Source organism: Lynx canadensis, chromosome A3 (genome assembly GCF_007474595.2).
Source record: "Lynx canadensis isolate LIC74 chromosome A3, mLynCan4.pri.v2, whole genome shotgun sequence".
Lineage (NCBI taxonomy): Eukaryota > Metazoa > Chordata > Mammalia > Carnivora > Felidae > Lynx > Lynx canadensis.
This window is the reverse complement of record NC_044305.1, coordinates 60,632,723-60,653,251: the sequence shown is the minus strand read 5'-3', so window position 1 is coordinate 60,653,251 and position 20,529 is coordinate 60,632,723. Positions and strand designations below refer to the sequence as shown.

Here is a 20,529-nt window from a genome sequence, read left to right as displayed (position 1 = left end):
TCCCTCATCAGTCAGAAGCACAGGTAACAAGCACTGGACTTGCAACTGGCACCTGAGGTGGGGGGTGGGAAGTCTTATAGGGCCAAACCCTTAACCTGTGGAACCTGAGGCTTTCTCCAGGGACATAGTGTCACAATCAAGTTGAATTGTAAAACATCCAGCTGGTGTCAGAGCAGTGCTTGTTGGTGGTGTGGGGGAAGCCCTACACACACACACACACACACACACACACACACACACACACACACACACAGTGAAATTGGTCTCAGAATACCAAAAGAAGTAGTTATTACTATCCCATTTTACATATGAGGAAACTGAGGCACAGAAAGAATTAACTTGCTCAGGGTCACATATATTAAATTGTAGGTCTGGGACACAAACAAAAATAAATCTGATTCCAAAGCCCATGTCTCTTCCATGCTCTTCCATGTCTCTGCTGTCCACTAAGAAGACAGCAGAGGTCCTAGTGGTCCCCATATCTAACAGGAAGGCCTGCTGCCAAAGGCCCAGTGTATGGAATGCTGCACAAATTAAAAGAAGAACAGTCCCTAGCTTCAATCAGGGAGTCGGCTCTTTTGGGGAACTGCGGAATCTTCATCAGACTCTTCTAAACCTTCCTACCTGAGAATACACACAGAGTACCAGGTTTTAGCTGAGGGCTACTTGTGGTTTGGGGTTTATCAAATGGCTCTTAACAGTTGTTAGCTATTGCAAGGCTGCCAAGTGGCTGAATTTCTAACATTTTTCAGCATGTTTTTTATTGTTGTTGTTTCTCACATGGTTTTGATAGCAGAGAGGAAATCCCTGGGGATCTGAGAAGGTAGGTGAGCTCTGAGCATCACCAGCCTCACTTACCTCCCCATCCTGCACTTGAAAGCCCAGGCTGGTCTTAAAATTTGTGTGCAGAGTACCAGGAAAGAGGTCAGGACTCTGGTTAGATCTCCTATTCTTCAAGTCCACTCTAAATGGGGAAAGGAACAGTCCTTCATCTGCTGCCTTTACTCTGTTTGGCCAATTCCATGTTGGTGACCTCTTGAATCTGGGTCAGGGAAGTTTTCTCACTTGTAGACATCCTGTGATAGTAGCCGGCTCTTCCCAATCTCTGCAGAACCAGAAATCCAGGCAATAGGTTAGTACCTTCCACCTGCTCCTTAAGCCATCCAGAACTAATTCTCCTCACCTGTCCGGCTTCTAGGTCAGGCCTCTTTGACAAGGCTATCCATAGCCTCATGATAACTGCATTTAATTGGTTTAACTTTGGGGGAGGGGTGGGCTTGGTGGAATATGTTTAAAAATGCTTTTTCATGCTGATATGACTAGATGAATACAATTATAATATCCAGAACCCTTCCTGAAATGTGTTTTCTCCAGATTGAGGATTATTTTGTTGGGGTTCAGGGGTCTGCAGAGAGTAAGAAATTCCCACAAAGCAAATAACTGTTAGGGCTTTTTCCTTTGCTCTTTCCAGCAGGATGTAGAATATTGTGTAAAAAAAATCCCTATAGGGGTACCTGGGTGGCTCAGTCAGTTAAGCGTTTGACTCTTGATTTCTGCTGAGGTCATGATCTCACAGTTCATGGGTTTGAGCCCTGCATCGGGCTCTGCACTGGCAGCATGGAGCCTGCTTGGGATTTTCTGTCTCCCTCTCTCTTTGCCCCTCTCCTTCTCTCTCTCTCTCTCTCTCTCTCTCTCTCTCTCAAAATAAATAAATAAACATAAAAAGAATCCCTATCCATATTTATGTGAAGAGATTATCCCAGCCATGGTAGCAGGGGCAGTGAGAGTAGTCCTCCTAAGCCTCTCTCCCACCCCGCACCAGGGGTGTTTCCAGATCCCCCACTGCAAGAACAGACCCCAATCCCTTTCATTAGGATGGGGTGGCCCAGGATGAGGAAACAACTGGGGGTGGCCTGAGGGAGCACCTGGCTGCAGTTACTATTTGACTCCTTAATCATAGGACCAAAATTCAAAGGGCTTCCAGGGAAGAACAGTGACCACCTGGGACTGCGGATGGCAGTTGTAAACATGCCCTGGGAACAAGGCAGGTGCAAGATATGGCCTTGGGTGGGGACAGGTCAGATGGGTTCCTCTGCTCCCCTCGAATCTACTGTGTGTTCAAAGGCAGCCGATGAGGTTCAAAGTACCTCTCAACCTGGTTTTTCATTTCCTGGTCTGGGTCACTGCCATCATCAGAGTAATATATTAAGCTATTCAAAGTTTCTTACACTTTAATAATCTCCAAAGCACAGCTGCCCAGAGCCTGTTTTAAAAAAGAGAAAGGAGATAGATCTACATGAGGGCAAGCCCAGGTAGGGACTCCTTGGAAGCAAAGCTGACACACTTATGAGAATACCAAACATGGTAAGGAAGGGGGCCCAGACTGTGTATTAGTTTGTGAAGACTGCCAAGACAAATACCACAGATTGGTGACTCAAACAACAGAATGTAGTTTTCTCACAATTCTGGAGGCCAGAAGTCCAAGATCAAGGTGTCAGCAGCTTTGCTTTCTTCTGAGGCCTCTCTCCTTGGCTTATGGATGGTCGTCCCTCTGTGCATTTGTTTCCTAATCTCTTCTCACAAAGACGTCATCAGGCTCTTAATGGAATGTCTGACTCCTTAACCACAGGGTCAAGAATCAAGGGGCTTCTAGGGAAGAACAGTGTCCACCTGGGGCTGGGGACAGCTGTTGTAAACATGCCCTGGGAACAGGGCAGGTGTTTACAATCACATTTTAACTTCATGATGTCTCTAAAGGCCCTGTCTCCAAATACAGTCACATTCTGAGGTACTGAGGGTTTGAACTTCAACATATGAATTTTGAGGGGGATACAATTCAGTCCTTAACAGATGAGGAGGAGGACAAACTCCAAACACAGCGTCCTCCTCCAGTTTGTGACAAACATCAGGGTCACATGTTCCTGTGGAGAATTTCCTGGGAGTTGGGTTCATTCTTCCATCCAAGAAGATGTCCTAGGCCTGAGGTGCCCTGCAGGATAGGGGCAGTAGCTGTGGGTCAGGGGCTGGCCTCCCCGGGGGTGGGGGGGTGCTGCTGGATGGGCTTCAGTTTTGTCTGAGCAGGAGACCCAGCGGGGAACAGAGGTCCTCTCCCTGCTCCATAGTTACAAAACAGAACTTAGGGGAGAATCAAACTCCATGCTAATTTAATTGTTCTTAATAATTGATAACATCCCTTCCTCAAGGATTGTTTGCACAGTGCACGGAGGCTTGAGAATTCGTGATAATAACATTTCAGCATTAAGATAAAACTGGGTTAACAGTTTCCCTGCCTTCATTTTAAATGTGTGTATATATAAAATATTCATTTTAAGTTATAAACTAATAAAGATGTCCCCCCTAGGCTCCCATGTGTAAAAATCTAATGTGAAATGGTAAATCTAGAAACAGTAATAATGAAATTATAAGAAAATGATGCTGTGGTACACAATGAATAAATTATTGGAGTAATAGGTTGACACAAAGAATATGAACAGAATGGGAAAGGGAAGGGGCTGGCATCTTCTCCTGCCCTGTCACCTGCATTGGTATGAGACTGACCTGCAGATTTAGGTTTCATCTTTACCACAGACAGGCATCCACTGGGCAGGTGCTGGGCTAGGCTCACCACAGCCGGGAGATGGGTTCCACATGTGGTCCTCACTCACCTTCTTGCCCTGCTCTTCTGGTTCATAGCACATTCTATGAATGCCAGAAAGAAAAAAGGTAAAATGCAAATACGTTTGGTCCTGAGGCCCGTAGCCCCTTTTCCATTTCAAACCTGTGAGGGCAGTAGATGCAACACCATCTCCCCAGCTTGCCTCTGGTGGGCCCTTCTACCCAGTCTCCAAATGTGGGTGTCCCTCAACGTTCTTCCTAGAGCCTCTGCTCTTCTCTATATCCTTTTCCTAGCTGGTTTCTTCCCTTCTCTTGGCCTTAAAACATGTTGACACTGACAACTCCCAATTTATATTGCTGGGAAAATAAGTAAAGTTATGAACCATAAGATGGTCTATGGGACTAACAAGCTAGTCTAGTTCCTAGCTTAGGGACTCCTTCTGGGTTCTTCTTCCTGCCCTGCTTGCCGTGTGAACCAAATTACTACTAATGCGGAATGCAGAAGTAACAGACGATAAATTGTCTCCCATGCTTGTGCTGGGGACTCAGATCTCTGGAGAAGGATCTCCTCTGAGCCCGCCAGTGTAAAATAAAACTCCAATCCACCAAGATCTCTGAGTGCCACTTGGTTTTTCTGCCAGCGATCCAGTTCCATAACACTATGTCAAGCCAAGAGCCTCCTCTGAGCCCCAGACACACAGATCTAACTCCTGGACATCTCCACTACAATTCACTCAATTCTCAGGGCTTCTCAAACTCCTCCCCTCCCTTCACCACTCCTTCTGTCCCAGGAAATGGCAACACAGTTACTTGCTTGCTCAAGGCAAAACCCCAAGAAGCATCCTTAATTCCTCTCCTCTCACTGCCCATCGCCAACCCATTAGGGAATTCTTTCAGCTCTACCTTCAAAATCCATTTAGAGTCTGACAGGGTCTATCCATCTTTTTGGTCACCACACTGATTCTGGTCACCATCATCTCTGGATGACATTTCTGCAATAGCCTCCAAATGGGTCTCCCCACTGTTACTTTGCCTACCCAACCAGCAGCTTGAGTGATTTAGAAACAAAAATTATGCCATGTAATGCCACTTCTACTCCCTACTCTGCATAAAATCCTGAAGTGAGTTCCTCTTATGCTTAGAATAATATCCAAGCGTCTTATTATACCCCTAGGTCTTGACTGAGCATACCCTGCCCACCTCTCCAGTCCCATCTTGAGCTATCCTCACATCTCTCATGACATTCTGACTAGATTGGCCTCCAGTGGTCCCCCAGGACTTTCCCACTATGACTGAAATTTCTGGATCAGCACTGTCAGAATTACCTGGAGCTTGTTAGAAATCTCAAACTCTACTCCAGACATACTGAGCCAGAATCAGGATTTCTACAAGATATCCGGGTGACGTGTATGCAAATAAAGTTTGAGAAGCAGGGGAGCCTGGGTGGCTCAGTTGGTTAAGCCTCTGACTTCGGCTCATGTCATGAACTCACCATTAGTGAGTTTAAGCCCTGCGTCGGACTCTGTGCTGACAGCTCGGATCCTGGAGCCTGCTTTGGGTTCTCTCTCTGTCTCTCTCTCTCTCTCTCAAAAATAAATAAACATTAAAACAAATTTTTAAAAAAAGAACCAAATTGGTTGGTAGAGTAGAACACAAGCAACTCTACCTCAGGGCCCTTGCACATACGGATCTTCAAATAGCTTGTTCCTCGGATATCTCTGGAAATGGAGGTAATAAACCATAGCTGCTTCTAGAGAGGAAATTGGAGTGTGGCATCTGGGATGGGAGGGAGAGTTACTTTTTATAAGATACTTTTACTCACCTTCTACTTTAAAAAGGCCATTTTAAATGGATTTCTCCTTTCCAGTCTTCAGTTCTGTTTATGGCCATCACCCTATAAAAAGTAAACCTACAATTACTTGGTGTCACAGCATCCTTTTATTTCCTTCATAGTGCCTGCCACAATTTTGTGATTGTTATGTGTCTTCCCCCATTGCTTGTCTTCCTCCCCAGAATGCAGGAGGATGAGGAACATGTTTGTCTCAGTCACCACTGTGTGTCCACTATCTTTGGCTCCATGCCTGCACATGGGCAGCTCTCAGATACTTTCAAAAGGGACTGCTCTAAAGTCTTACATCCAGATACTCTCCCTACCCCTTCCATCCCTCCCATGCAGTTTACTCCCTCATTTTCTCCCATCACTCTGGTGTCATTCCTCCTGATGGCCTTGGGTCTCTTGCCTGGTCTCTTTCTGCCTCCAACCTCTTCATCTTGCAGCCTCTCTGGTTTGGGTCTCCAGTTCCATGCTTCTTTCTTCCTTGGCTCCCTTACACTCAGCCCTTGAATCTGCCCTCAGTGACACGCAAGAATGGAAGTCACCAGGAAAAAAGTCCTCACTTCTCTGCCCTGAATCGCACAAACCCATCTGTGTTTGTTGCCATCTTTTCTCCTTCTGGTTTGCTACCATAGCAATATGACTCTCCATTAAGTGCTCTCAGGGACCTATGGTGTTCTGGTGAATGCCTAACACCTGGCTCTCTGGGAATCTAGAAAGCTCTGATTTGTACAGTCCACAGATTTCTGTGGTAGGAATACTCCCACATCAAGGCCAATTTCAAGCTACCAGTGTGATATCACTACAACACAGAGTATGAAGACATGCACAGAAGTGTGTCCCTATATAGACACAATAGGGGTAAAATGACCTCAAGAGACTAGCTGTTTGTAAAATGTAGTATAATCGTTAGGGAGGGATGTGTTTTGAGTATTTATTACTGTTTTAAAATGTGATTCACTTAATTGTAACTTTACATAATTTTTTTTACATAATTTTTAATACCGACTATATTTTACAACTGGCTCACAAAATTCTTGAAAATGTAACACTCAGCTCTCCTGCTGCCAATCACCCTCACTGGCCACTTTTTCACCTTCCATTCAGTTCTCCAGCCACCACAGTCTGGTTCTGTTACTTATGTTTACTCGTTTACTATAAGGATACAACTCAAGAATAGCTAAAAGGAAGAGATATGTAGGGGAAGGTATGGGGAAGGGGGTGCATTTTCCAGGCACGCCACCCTCCAGCTCACTAACCCAGAAGCTCTCCAAACCCTGCCGTTTATGGTTTTTATGGGAGTTCTGTTACGTAGGCACGATATATTGAATCATTGACTTTAGGTGACTGAACTCAGTCTCCCATCCCTCAGCCCTTCCTGGAGGTCTGGGGGTGAGGCTGAAAGTGCATGGTTCCTTCCTCTGGCAACTGGCCCCCATCCTCTGAGAGTCCCTAGCATGCTCTGGGGACTTTTGAAAGGGACTTATGGCAAATAGCAAAAGACTCTCCTCTCCCCTGTATCAGGAAATTGTAGGGTTTTAGGAGCTCTTGTGCCAGGAACCAGGACAAAGAGCAAATATGTATTTCTTACTATATCACAGTATCATAGGAAGTATCGCTAGGAAGACCAGACTTGTGTGTAGGGAAGGTGTCTAGGCTTCTGGAGGTGCTGGGAAGGCAGATGGAGTTCAGAGTACCAGTCTGGAATGAAGACACAGAGCTGGGAGTAGTTAGCCTATGACAAAGGTCCTGTCACATGGATTGAAACAAAAACGTTGCAGTGATTTTTTTGTGGATTTTAGAATAAACTCTAAACTCCTGAACATTCTCTCCACAGTGCCCCCTCTCCCCTCAGCTAATTCCTACTCCTGGTTTGAGGCTTCATGCAAGCACCCCAGATGTGGCTTGACTTCCTCTGCCCTCCCCCGAGCCAATGTCAGGGACACATCTTCTGCCTGCCCCCTGGGGGTCCTCTGTCACCACAGCAGTTGTTACATTGTGTCACTGCACAGGAGGGGCACGCTGTCTCTGCCGTGGGATCTGATTCTTTCCTCTGTGACTCCTCCAGTGCATATCTAGTACCCGGCTCATGGTGGATGGTCAGTACATACTTGTCCAAAGAAGCCGTTAAGAAACGAGTTTCTGAGGCCATGAGCCAGCCTCAAAGAATGCAACTCCCAGTGTTGTTGGTGTTGGAAGCATCTGGTCACTGGAGTCCCGCCAGTCTCTCCTGGGTGCTGTGGACTGTGTACTCAGGGAGGCCTGAGGACTTTCAGAGATGCCAGGCTCCCAGAGATGCCAGGAACACGTGCCCATTTGTTCCCTCAGTGTCAACCTCCCCTTTTCTGGCTACATCTCAAACCTGTCTTGAAAGCCTGACCGTTCCATGAAGCTTGCCCAGGCCCACCTTGGGCAAATACATAGCTGCTACCCCCTGCCTCTCACTCGCGGCTCTCACATGTATTTTCTTCAGAGCTCAAGCAACAACTTATTATTATTTTGATATTGTGCATCCATTTGCAGCTTGGTTACACCCAACAAAGTGTTGATCTGCCTCATCGAAGTGTCATAGCTGTTGGGTTATAAACTGCTCTGGTGGGAAAGCCAGACATGGTGGTTGGCATGAGGCCTCCTTGGATAACTCAAGGATTCCTCAGGGTAGTTATAACAGTGGTGACAGGAAAGAATGTCTCTTCATTCCAGATTTATTACCTGTGGCTGTGGTAGATGCTAAGCAGAACAGAATTTGTCAGGTTCCTGGAAGCCAGTATCAGCTACTCAAATCAAGTAGGAAATGTCTGTACCTGATCTTTTTTTTTATGATTATTTATTTATTTATTTATTTTTGAGAGAGAGAAAGAGAGAGAGAACGAGCAAGGAAAGGGCAGAGAGAGGGAGACACAGAATCCAAAGCAGGCTCCAGGCTCTGAGCTGTCAGCACAGAACCCGACAGGGGGCTCAAACCATAAGATCATGACGGGAGCCAAAGATAGATACCCAACCGACTGAGCCACCCAGGCACCTCCGTACCTGATCTTTATTAAGCTATATACCTAGCTCACTATCAAGGTGCCTCCAGAGTACCCTGGGAGGAGAACGGCCTTGAGACACCAGGAAAGGTCTGGGTACCCCTGTACCCTCTTGCGCCAATCGAGGCCCACACTGGGCAGTCACCTGAAGGTGGCTTTCTGGCAACAGAGAAAGCAATCATGGACTACAGCCCCTCTAGCCTGGCTCTCACAGCAATACTGCAGGGCTGTGGTTTAGTTTTAATGAAGGTATAAGACTCCAACAGCTTGTCATGAGAAGGCCCATGACCACCTGGGTTTTATAGACTTGTGTCACTTCAGGGACCTGGAGGTACACTCTCCGAGAACTACAGTCAGCTGTGTGTGGGAGGGTGGAGGCAGGGATGACAGTCCTGACTGATGCCCTCCTCTTCCCAAGCCTTCCTTTTGAGCAGGAGGCAAACCTTTGCACATCCATGGGTGAACGCTTACCTTTCTCCAAGCTGGCTTCTAACCAGAGACAATTCCCAGGTCAAATTAAGCACACAGCCTTGTTCCTGCCTCTGGTTTCAAAGTGGAAGTTATCCAAACATTCTCCCCGGGCCCCTCATGCTCCCACACCCCCACCCTCACACCTGAATGGGGATGGCTTCACCCTTTAGTGAACACACTTTCTGGTCCACCATGTTTCACTAACTTGTTTCCAAAGCGGGCGGAAATGATAGCAGGTAAATTATCAGTCTGAACAAACATTTCCCAATGTCATTCCTGAATAAAATGTGTGAAGGACAGACAAAATAGTTATTATCCTTGAAATACAACATTTAAATTTTTTTTTTTAACGTTTATTCACTTTTGAGAGACAGAGCATGAACGGGGGGAGGGTCAGAGAGAGGGAGACACAGAATCTGAAGCAGGATCCAGGCTCTGAGCTGTCAGCACAGAGCCCGACGTGGGGCTTGAATTCATGAACTTTGAGATCATGACCTGAGCCGAAGTTGGACGCTCAATCCACTGAGCCACCCAGGTGCTCCTTGAAATACAACATTTGAAATCACTGTTAGGTGGTGTATTAGTAGATAGTTTTCCAGAGAAATGGAACCAGTAAGATTTGTTTGTTTACTTCTGAATTTAATCTAAAGTATTGGCTCACAGGATTACGGAGACTGTGAAGTCCCAGTCCCACCACAAGCTGGTGGTGTAGTTGCAAGGCCTGGGAGCCAGAGAGCAGGAGGGGAGATTCCAGTCCAAGTCTGAAGGCCTAAGAACCAGGAGCCCTGAGGGCAAGAGAAGACTGTGGCTCAAGCTCAGCGGTCAGGCAGCAAGAGGGCAAATCCAACCCTTCCTCTACCTTTTTGTTTGTCCTCAACAGATTGGAAGATGCCCACAGTGGGGAGAGCCATCTGCTTTACTCAGCCTACCAATTCAAATGCTAATCTCTTTCTGGAAACACCCTGACAGAAATACCCAGAGGTAATGTTTAACCAGATAGCTGGGCATCTGGGGATCCAGTGAAGCTGACACACAAAATCAACCATCACAGGTCATGGTGGCTTTCTCCCTCAAAGGGGCTGAAATAAAAGTTAGACAGTATCCATTTTACACTGGTACAAAATGCAAACTCATGAACACCTACACGCTTTGGCACGTTCAAAACAAAGTTCCTTGTCTGGAGTGTCCCTGTGTCAGTACTAGAAGCTGCTTTTTAATCCTCAGGCCCAATTTGCAGACGATATTTAAGTGGTTAATTATAGAATTAAAAAGAAAAAAAAAGTCTTCATTTTTTTCCTATTTCAAGTAACATTCTTGGCAACATGGTCATGCTTTTTGTACAGAGAACATAAGTGAATATTGTGGCAAACACATCTGTATACCTTCTAAGGCCTTAATGATCATGGCAGTTATCAAAGGCTCAAAAAGGCACCAGCACTAAATCATGTGGCTTCAGAAACACAGTAATAAATCTGTAGTCCAGTCGTTCCAGAAGAAATGTAAACTGAAAATCAACTGACCTCAGACAATTCATTTATTTAATTTATCCTTTAGATTTATGAAGGAGTCCAATTAATTTAAAGATGCCTTCATGACTTCTGGCTGCTTTTGATGGTTCTTCATCAAGAATGTTAAGTTCCTGGAACCAATGACTCACATCTCACATTTCTGTGAATCCTGCTCAGCCCCCTTGTACACAGCTTTCTGTGTCTCAGAAGGTCTAGGGATTAACCCTTTCAACACCTTAAAGGGGATGTGACATCTGGATTGAGATGCTAGAAGGACTTTTCTCCCAAGGGAGAATCCTTCAAGAAGACAGTCCTGGCTCAGAAAATACCCATTCAATTACCAAATGCTCACTGAGGGTTTCCAGAGCCTTTGCTCCGAACACTGAGCACCGGAATCACATGAGCCAGTGTGTGAGCTCAAAGCTCCTATAGGAACAATCAACTTACTCCTTACTTAGTGCAGCTTAGGCTGCTGACTTCACTTTTAGCTTTCCAGGCTGATAATATGATTAATGATATCAATGCACAGGGAGGAAGGAGAAAACAGTTTTGCCTAAAGGATTAATAATATTCTTTCAAATAACCCCTAAAATATGAAGAACTGTGGCCAATAACTTACTCTTTGGAGAAGGGGAAATCCAGGTTGAACGTTTGTGTTAAAGACATTTAGGCACAGACAAATCTCTTTTTTTAGAAGTACTTATTCCTTATATTTAAACAATGAAAACAATCTGAGCAATTGTTTTATATGAAACTGTCTAAGTTTATTCATGCTGTATATTTGTATGACTTATTTGGTTTAAGATTTTGCCAAAGGTAAATCTACCTTGTGTATTTCAACTGTTGGACAAATGCACCCCACAGCTTCATGTTTTCTAGGTTGCCTGCTGATGGCTTAAAAGCAAAAGAAGGATAAGATAGAAGAGGAAAACACACATTTACCTTGCTCCTTCCCATAGTTTCACTGAGAAGACTGAGAAGACTGTAAAATGGAGTATGAAATGGAGTAATTCCACAAGAGAGCAGAGAACAGAAGGGGATACAACAGCAGATAAGATTTTGATATAATTCTGGAAGGTAGAAAGTAGATGTAATGACAGAATGAGCCTCAGCTCAGAAGATACAGAAGAGAAATCTGCCTGACAACAGAGGCTTTGTCTTGACTCCCAGAACCTCAAGGTTCAGAATTCACAGTTCAGTGCCTGGTCACAATTAAGCCTGCTAGTTGACCTTCCCTGTCCATGGACTTGGTCTTCCCATTCCAGAAGGGGAATTGGGGAGAAAAGGGCTACACAAGTGCAGAAGAACCTGCAACACACACTCTAGATCAACCAGTCTGGCTTTTGTCCATAAATACAAAAGGACAATGAAGATAGCCTTGAGGATAACCAATAGTTTCAAAGAGAAGAACTAAGACAAGAAACCCAAAGAGGAGGTTCCCAGGGAAAGGATAGAGGGGATTAAAAAAATGGCAGTCTCAGAGCTGCATGTGTGAGCACTGATTCTATGAAACAAGAATAGGTTAACCTGGAAAAGGAACAGAAAACCAGGGATGCCTGTGTGGCTCAGTTGGTTGAGCGTCTGACTTCAGCTCAGGTCATGATCTCACAGTTGGTGGGTTGGAGCCATGCATTGGGCTCTGTGCTGACAGCTCAGAGCATAGAACCTGCTTCACATCCTGTGTCTCTCTCTCTGCCCCTCCCCACTTGCGTGCATGTGCTCTCTCTCTCTCTCTCTCTCTCAAAAATAAATAAATAAATAAACATTTTTTTAATTAAAAAAAAAAAAGGAGCAGAGAACCAGAGTTTTGAAGATTGATGATAGGATTCCCAGGATAAGACTGCAAACTAAGATGTGATTCGATTTTGAGTATTTGCTGGAGTATAAGAGAAAACAATCCACGTGGCTTTGATGCTTGGAACGTTCTCTGTGAAGAGATGGATTTAGTACCAGAGAATTATATTTATTTCTCCAATCATACTACTTGGTTATGTGGTGATTAATATTTACATAATTAAAATGTTGTAAATGCCATTTCTTAGTTTGCATTTTTAGAATCAACTTCTGGCAGAGCACCAAAGACCTAGTTAATTTACAAAATGGAATGCAAACATTAAAACATGGGTACTACAAAGATAATAGGGGAATTGACAGCAGTCGGGCAAGGATGGAGAAGAGCACAAGGTGATGAAGGAATCATATCCTATGGAGAATCAAGAGGAGTGCTATCCTGTTAACAGAAAAAGAAACGAAAAGTAATAAAGGTAAATAAAAGAAAAACTATAAATACATATGTTTATAGAAGATGAATCTTGGGGAGTAGTGGAGGGAAGAGGTAATGTGAGTCACGCAATTTTCTCACATTCCATAAGGGGCTTGGTAGATGCTATGTAAAATTAATAAATCAGGAAATAGAGGGGCACCTGGGTGGCTCAGTCAGTTGGGCTTCCGACTTTGGCTGTCTGCCCCTCTCCCATTTGTGCTCTGTCTCTCTCTCTTAAAAATAAATAAACATTTTAAAAAATTAAAAAAAATAAATCAGGAAATAGAGTTATAAGCATATTACCTAGAATTATGGGTGTAATAACCCAAAGAATACAAAACCAGCTAAATGTGGTTATTCTGGTGAGTGGGACTACCTGTGGGAGTGCCAGGCTTTACTTTTTAATTTCATATTATCCTGTAGCTCAGGTGTCAGCAAAATATGGCCTCCAGCTGGCTGCCTATTTTTGTAAATAAAGTTTTACTGGAACATAGTCATACTCCTTTTATTAGCTATGGCTGATTTTGTGTTAACAACAGCAGAATTTATTAATTGTGACAGATATTGTATGGCCTGCAAGCCTAAACTATTTACTACCTGGCCTTTTACAGAAAAAGTTTTCTGGGATTAAGATACAGATTATGATTTTTTAATACTGCATGCATTATCTTTAAAAAAAATTTTTTTTAGTGTTTATTTATTTTTGAGAGAGAGAGAGAGAGACAGAGTGAGAGCAGGGAAGGGACAGAGAGAGAGGGAAACACAGAATCTGAAGCAGGTTCCAGGTTCTGAGCTGTCAGCACAGAGCCTGATGTGAAACTCGAACTCACAAACTGCTAGATCATGACCTGAGCCAGTCAGACGCTTAACTGATTGAACCACCTAGGCACCCTGCATTATCTTTTTTTAATGTTCATTTATTTTGAGAGAGAGTAGGGGAAGGGAAGAGAGAGAGAGAGAGAGAGAGAGAGAGAATCCCAAGCAGGCTCCATGCTGTCAGCAGGAACTGTGAGATCAGGACCTGAGTGGAAATCAAGAGTCTGACGCTTAATTAACTGAGCCACCCAGGCATCCCTCTTTTTTTTTTTTTAAAGTAATCTCTACATCCAGTGTGAGGCTTGAACTCACAACCCAAGATCAAGAGTGGCATGCTCTACTGACTGAGCCAGCCAGATGCCTCGCATACATTATCTTGATTCTTAAAACAAGAAAATTAAAGTTGGGCGGGGAAGGGCAGGGGGAAAGTACACTTCCTACTTTTCTTTCTTTCTTTTTTATATATAATTTATTGTCAAATTGGTTTCCATAACAACACCCAGTGTTCATCCCAACAGGCACCCTCCTCAATGCCCATCACTCACTTTCCCCTCTCCCCCACCCCCATCAACCTTCAGTCTGTTCTCAGTATTTAAGAATCTCTTATGGTTGGCCTCCTTCCCTCTCTCTAACTTTTTTCTTCTCCCCCCTTCTCCTCCCCCCTGGTCTTCTGTTAAGTTTCTTAGGACCCACATATGAGTGAAAACATATGATATCTGTCTTTCTCTGCCTGACTTATTTCACTTAGCATAATACCTGTATTCCATCCATGTTGCTACAAAAGGCCATATTTCATTCTTTCTCATTGTCAAGTAGTACTCCATTGTATATATAAACCACATCCTCTTTATCCATTCATCAGTTGATGGACATTAGGCTCTTTCCATACTTTGGCTGTTGTTGAAAGTGCTGCTATACACATTGGGGTACAACAAGTGCCCCTATGCATCAGCACTCCTGTATCTCTTGCGTAAATTCCTAACAGTGCTATTGCTGGGTCATAGGGTAGATCTATTTTTAAGTTTTGGGGGAACCTCCACACTGTTTTCCAGAGCAGCTGCACCAGTTTGCATTCCCACCAACAGTGCAAGAGGGTTCCCATTTCTCCACATCCTCGCCAGCATCTGTAGTCTCCTGATTTGTTCATTTTAGCCACTCTGACTGGCATGAGGTGATATCTGAGTGTGGTTTTGATTTGTATTTCCCTGATGAGGAGCAACATTGAGCATCTTTTCATGTGCCTGTTGGCCATCTGGATGTCTTCTTTAGAAAAGTGTCTATTCATGTCTTCCCATTTCTTCACTAGATTATTTGTTTTTTGGGTGTGGAGTTTGGTGAATTCTTTATATATTTTGGATACTAGCCCTTTATCTGATATGTCATTTGCAAATATCTTTTCCCATTCTGTCAGTTGCCTTTTAGTTTTGTTGATTGTTTCCTTTGCAGTGCAGAAGCTTTTTATCTTCATGAGGTCCCAATAGTTCATTTTTGCTTTTAATTCCCTTGCCTTTGGAAATGTATCAAGTAAGAAATTGCTGTGGCTGATTTCAGAGAGGATTTTCCATGCTTTCTCCTCTAGGATTTTAATGGTTTCCTGTCTCACATTCAGGTCCTTCATCCATTTTGAGTTTATTTTTGTGAATGGTGTAAGAAAGTGGTCTAGTTTCATCCTTCTGCAGGTTGCTGTCCAGTTCTCCCAGCACCATTTGTTAAAGAGACTGTATTTTTCCATTGGATCTTCTTTCCTGCTTTGTCAAAGATTAGTTGGCCATAATTTTGTAGGTCCAATACTGGAGTCCCTATTCTATTCCATTGTCTATGTATCTGTTTTTGTGCCAATACTATACTGTCTCGATGATTACAGCTTTGTAGTAGAGACTAAAGTCTGGGACTGTGATACCTCCGGCGTTGGTTTTCTTCCTCAAAATTACTTTGGCTATTCGGAGTCTTTTGTGGTTCCATACAAATTTTAGGATTGCTTGTTCTATCTTTGAGAAGAATGCTGGTGCAATTGTGATTGGGATTGCATTGAATGTGTAGATTGCTTTGGGTAGTACTGACATTTTAACAACATTTATTCTTCCAATCCATGAGCATGGAATGTTTTTCCATTTCTTTGTATCTTCTCAATTTCCTTCATAAGGTTTCTATAGTTTTCAGCATACAGATCTTTTACATCTTTGGTTAGGTTTATTCCTAGGTATTCTATGCTTCTTGGTGAAATTGTGAATGGGATCAGTTTCTGTATTTGTCTTTCTGTTGCTTCATTATTGGCGTATAAAAATGCAACTGATTTCCGTACATTAATTTTGTATCCTGTGACTTTGCTGAACTCATATATCAGTTCTAGCAGACTTTTGGTGGAGTCTATTGGGTTTTCCATGTATAATATCATGTCATCTGCAAAAGTGAAAGCTTGACTTCATCTTTGCCAATTTTGATGCCTTTGATTTCATTTTGTTGTCTGATTGCTGATGCTAGAACTTCCAACACTATGTTAAACAACAGCAGTGAGAGTGGACATCCCTGCCATGTTCCTGATCTCAGGGGGAAAGCTCTCAGTTTATCCCCATTGAGGATGATGTTAGCTGTGGGCTTTTCATAAGTGGCTTTTATGATGTTTAAGTATGTTCCTTCTATCCCGACTTTCTCGAGCATCTTTATTAAGAAAGGATGATGTATTTTGTCAAATGCTTTTTCTGCATCGATTGACAGGATCATATGGTTTTTATCTTTTCTTTTATTAATATGATGTAACACTGATTGATTTACAAATATTGAACCATCCCTGCAGCCCAGGAATGAATCCCACTGGATCACGGTGAATAATTCTTTTTATATGCTGTTGAATTTGATTTTCTATTATCTTGTTGAGAATTTTTCCATCCATATTCATCAGGGATATTGGCCTGTAGTTCTCTTTTTTTTGCTGGGTCTCTGTCTGATTTGGGAATCAAAGTAATGCTGACTTCATAGAATGAGTCTGGAATTTTTCCTTCCCTTTCTATTTTTTGGAACAGCTTGAGAAGGATAGGCATTATCTCTGCTTTACATGTCTGGTAGAAGTCCCCAGGGAAGCCATCTGGTCCTGGACTCTTATTTATTGGGAGATTTTTGATAACTGATTCAATTTCTTTGCTGGTTATGGGCCTGTTCAAGTTTTCTATTTCTTCCCGTTTGAGTTTTGGAAGTGGGTGGGTGCTTAGGAATTTGTTCATTTCTTCCAGGTTGTCCAGTTTGTTGGCATATAATTTTTCATAGTATTCCCTGATAATTGCTTATATTTGTGAGGGATTGGTTGTAATAATTCCATTTTCATTCATGATGTTATCTATTTGGGTCATCTCCCTTTTCTTTTTGAGAAGCCTGGCTAGAGGTTTATCAATTTTGTTTATTTTTTCAAAAAACCAACTCTTGGTTTCATTGATCTGCTCTACAGTGTTTTTAGATTCTGTATTGTTTATTTCTGCTCTGATCTTTATTATTTCTCTTCTTCTGCTGGGTTTGGGGTGTCTTCGCTGTTCTATTTTGTTTAGGTATGCTGTTAGATTTTGTATTTGGGATTTTTCTTGTTTCTGGAGGTAGGCCTGGATTGCAATGTATTTTCCTCTCAGGACTGCCTTCGCTGCATCCCAAAGCATTTGGATTGTTGTATTTTCATTTTCATTTGTTTCCATATATTCTTTAATTTCTTCTCTAATTGCTTGGTTGACCCATTCATTCTTTAGTAGGGTGTTCTTTAACCTCCATGATCTTTCAAGGTTTTCCAGACTTTTTCCTGTGGTTGATTTCAAGTTTCATAGCATTGTGGTCTGAAAGTATGCATGGTATGATCTCAATTCTTGTATACTTATTAAGGGCTGTTTTGTGACCCAGTATGTGATCTATCTTGGAGAATGTTCCAATACTCAAGAAGAAAGTATATTCCATTCCATTTCCTCAGGTCTAAAATGAGTCTCTTGTAAACAGCAAATGGATGGGTCTTGTTTTTTTTTTTTTTTATCCATTCTGATACCCTATGTCTTTTGGTTGGAGTATTTAGTCCATTTACTTTCAGTGTTATTAATGAAAGATATGGGTTTACAGTCATTGTGATATCTTTAGGTTTCATGCTTGTAGTGGTGTCTCTGGTACTTTGTGGCCCTTGCAACATTTCACTCACAGAGTCCCCCTTAGGATCTCTTGTAAGGCTGGTTTAGTGGTGATGAATTACTTCAGTTTTTGTTTGGGAAAACCTTTATCTCTCCTTCTATTCTGAATGACAGACTTGCTGGGTAAAGGATTCTTGGCTGCATATTTTTTTTCTGTTCATCACATTGAAGATTTCCTGCCATTCCTTTCTGGCCTGCCAAGTGTCACTAGATAGGTCTGCTACTACCTTTATGTGTCTACCTTCGTATGTTAAGGCCCGTTTATCCCTAGATGCTTTCAGAATTCTCTCTTTATCCTTGTATTTTGCCAGTTTCACTATGATATGTCATGCAGAAGATCGATTCAAATTATGTCTGAAGGGAGTTCTCTGTGCCTCTTGGATTTCAACTCCTGTTTCCTTCCCCATATTCGGGAAGTTCTTAGCTATGATTTGTTCAAGTACACCTTCAGCCCCTTTCTCTCTCTCTTCTTCTTCTGGAATTCCTATGATATGGATATTGTTCCATTTGATTGCATCACTTAGTTCTCTAATTCTCCCCTTGTACTCCTGGATTTTTTTTTTTATCTCTCTTTTTCTCAGCTTCCTCTTTTTCCATAATTTTATCTTCTAATTCAATTATTCTCCCCTCTGCCTCTTCAATCTGTGGTGTGGCCGCCTCCATTTTATTTTGCACCTCATTTATAGCATTTTTCATCATGACTATTTTTTAGTCCCTTGATCTTTGTAGCAATAGATTCTCTGCTGTCCTCTATGCTTTTTTCAAGCCCAGCAATTAATTTTATGACTATTATTCTAAATTCTTGTTCAGTTATATTGCTTAAATTGGTTTTTTTTTTTTTTTCAACGTTTATTTATTTTTGGGACAGAGAGAGACAGAGCATGAACGGGGGAGGGGCAGAGAGAGAGAGGGAGACACAGAACCGGAAACAGGCTCCAGGCTCTGAGCCATCAGCCCAGAGCCCGACGCGGGGCTCGAACTCACGGGCCGCGAGATCGTGACCTGGCTGAAGTCGGACGCTTAACCGACTGCGCCACCCAGGCGCCCCTTTTTTTTTATTTTTTTTTATTTTTATTTATTTATTTTTTTTATTTATTTATTTTTTATTTATTTATTTTTTTTAAATTGGTTTTGATCAATTCATTAGCTGTTGCTAATTCCTGGAATTTCTTTTGAGGAGAATTCTTCTGTTTCATCATTTTGGCTAGTTTTCTGTCCCTTATGCATTTTAAAAGCTTATTGTGTAAATGAAATAAGTCATACAGGGAAAGACAGACACCATATGTTTTCACTCTTATGTGGATCCTGAGAACTTAACAGAAGACCATGGGGGAGGGGAAGGGGAAAAAAAAGTTTGAGAGGGAGGGAGCCAAACCATAAGAGACTCTTAAAAACTGAGAATAAACTGAGGGTTGATGGGGGTGGGAGGGAGGGTAAAATGGGTGATGGGCATTGATGGGGGCACCTGTCGGGATGAGCACCGGGTGTTGTATGGAAAACAGTTTCACAATAAATTTCATATTAAAAAAATGAAAATAAAAATAAAATTTGGAAAAATTAAAACAAAATAAAAATAAAAAATAAAAGCTTGTTGTGTGCTCTGCACCTGTGAGCACTGCTATATTAAAAGAGGGTCATGCACTGTCCAGGGCCTGGCTCTTCAGGAGGTGTTTTTTCGGAGATTGTTACTTGCTCTCTGTTGTGACTTTGGTTATTTTATTACCCTACTCTTAGTGATATTTTGGCCCCTCCACCAGATGTGCTTTGATTTGTTCCTTGGAGTATCCCTGTAAAGGAAAACAGATAGACAAATAGGAGACAAAAACATGTAAACACACAAATAAACAAAAACAAAAAAACTAAAGACTAAAAAGAAAAAAACCCCAAAACACCAACTACAAGTAAAGAAGAGGGTGGAGGCGGTGCTGATAGAAGAGCACTTACAAAGAGAGAAATGACAGAAGCGGGGGGGGGGGGGGGGGGGCGGGGAGAAAAAATAAACATTGGACTAGGCAGAGAGACTAAAAAGCTTAATCCAGAGAGAGAGAAAGGAAAATAATGAAGGAGGAGAGGAAAACGAAACAAAGATAAAGTTACCCAGACAGAGAAACTATATGGTTTAATTATTCCATAAAGAGAGAAAAGGAGTGTAAAGAAGGAGGTGTAGAACATGTATCAAGACAATGGATTAAATATGTCTGTTTAGACAGACCAATAACCAGAGTAACCAGCATAGTGGAGGGAAGAGACAAGGAGGAGGAATGGGGGGTTGGGGGGTGGAGAGAAAATACCTAAAAATCCAGAACTGACCTAGAGTTAACCCAGGCAATGCTGCATCGCTTGTCAGGAGGAGCTGTCCCCAGGATCTGTGCTGCTCCGGTGGATATGCAGTTACCCAGTGCAAAGGGGAGTGGTTTGGTGTAATGTGGACCCACCTCCACTATGGGCCCCGGAGCGGGGGGGGGGGGGGGGGGGGGGGGGGGGGGGGGGCGGTGATCCCTGAGGCCCTGCCTTTGTGGTGGTGATTGGGGGGGGATGGTGATCCCCCAGTCTCTTTTCCATGGAGCTGGACCCGGGGGACTCCGAGTCATCCTCACTGTGGGCGCAGATAGGGCAGACCTCGCTCTGCCAACTCCCCTGACCCTGCGCTTGGTTAGGATTCAAAGTCCTGCTCTGTGTGCTCTGGCACTGGGTAAGTGCCTCTGAGTACGGCCCGATATGTGGTCCCGGCTGGCTTTGTCTGTACTACAACACTTCTGGGAGGACCGCCTTCTCCTACTGTGGACTGAGCCACCGCCCTCGCTGCTGCAAGCCCCTGGTGTGGCGGACGCAGGCAGACTTT

At 43.1% G+C, this 20,529-nt stretch overlaps 1 long non-coding RNA gene across 1 annotated transcript; it reads right to left on the bottom strand.

The window, feature by feature from the left end:
• Positions 1 to 272: 272 nt before the first annotated feature.
• Positions 273 to 5,517, bottom strand: LOC115509701. The gene is made up of 3 exons (XR_003967462.1): positions 5,438 to 5,517; positions 3,559 to 3,699; positions 273 to 1,105 (listed from the first exon to the last, which is right to left on the bottom strand). It is a non-coding gene; the product is annotated as an uncharacterized LOC115509701 (long non-coding RNA).
• Positions 5,518 to 20,529: the final 15,012 nt, after the last annotated feature.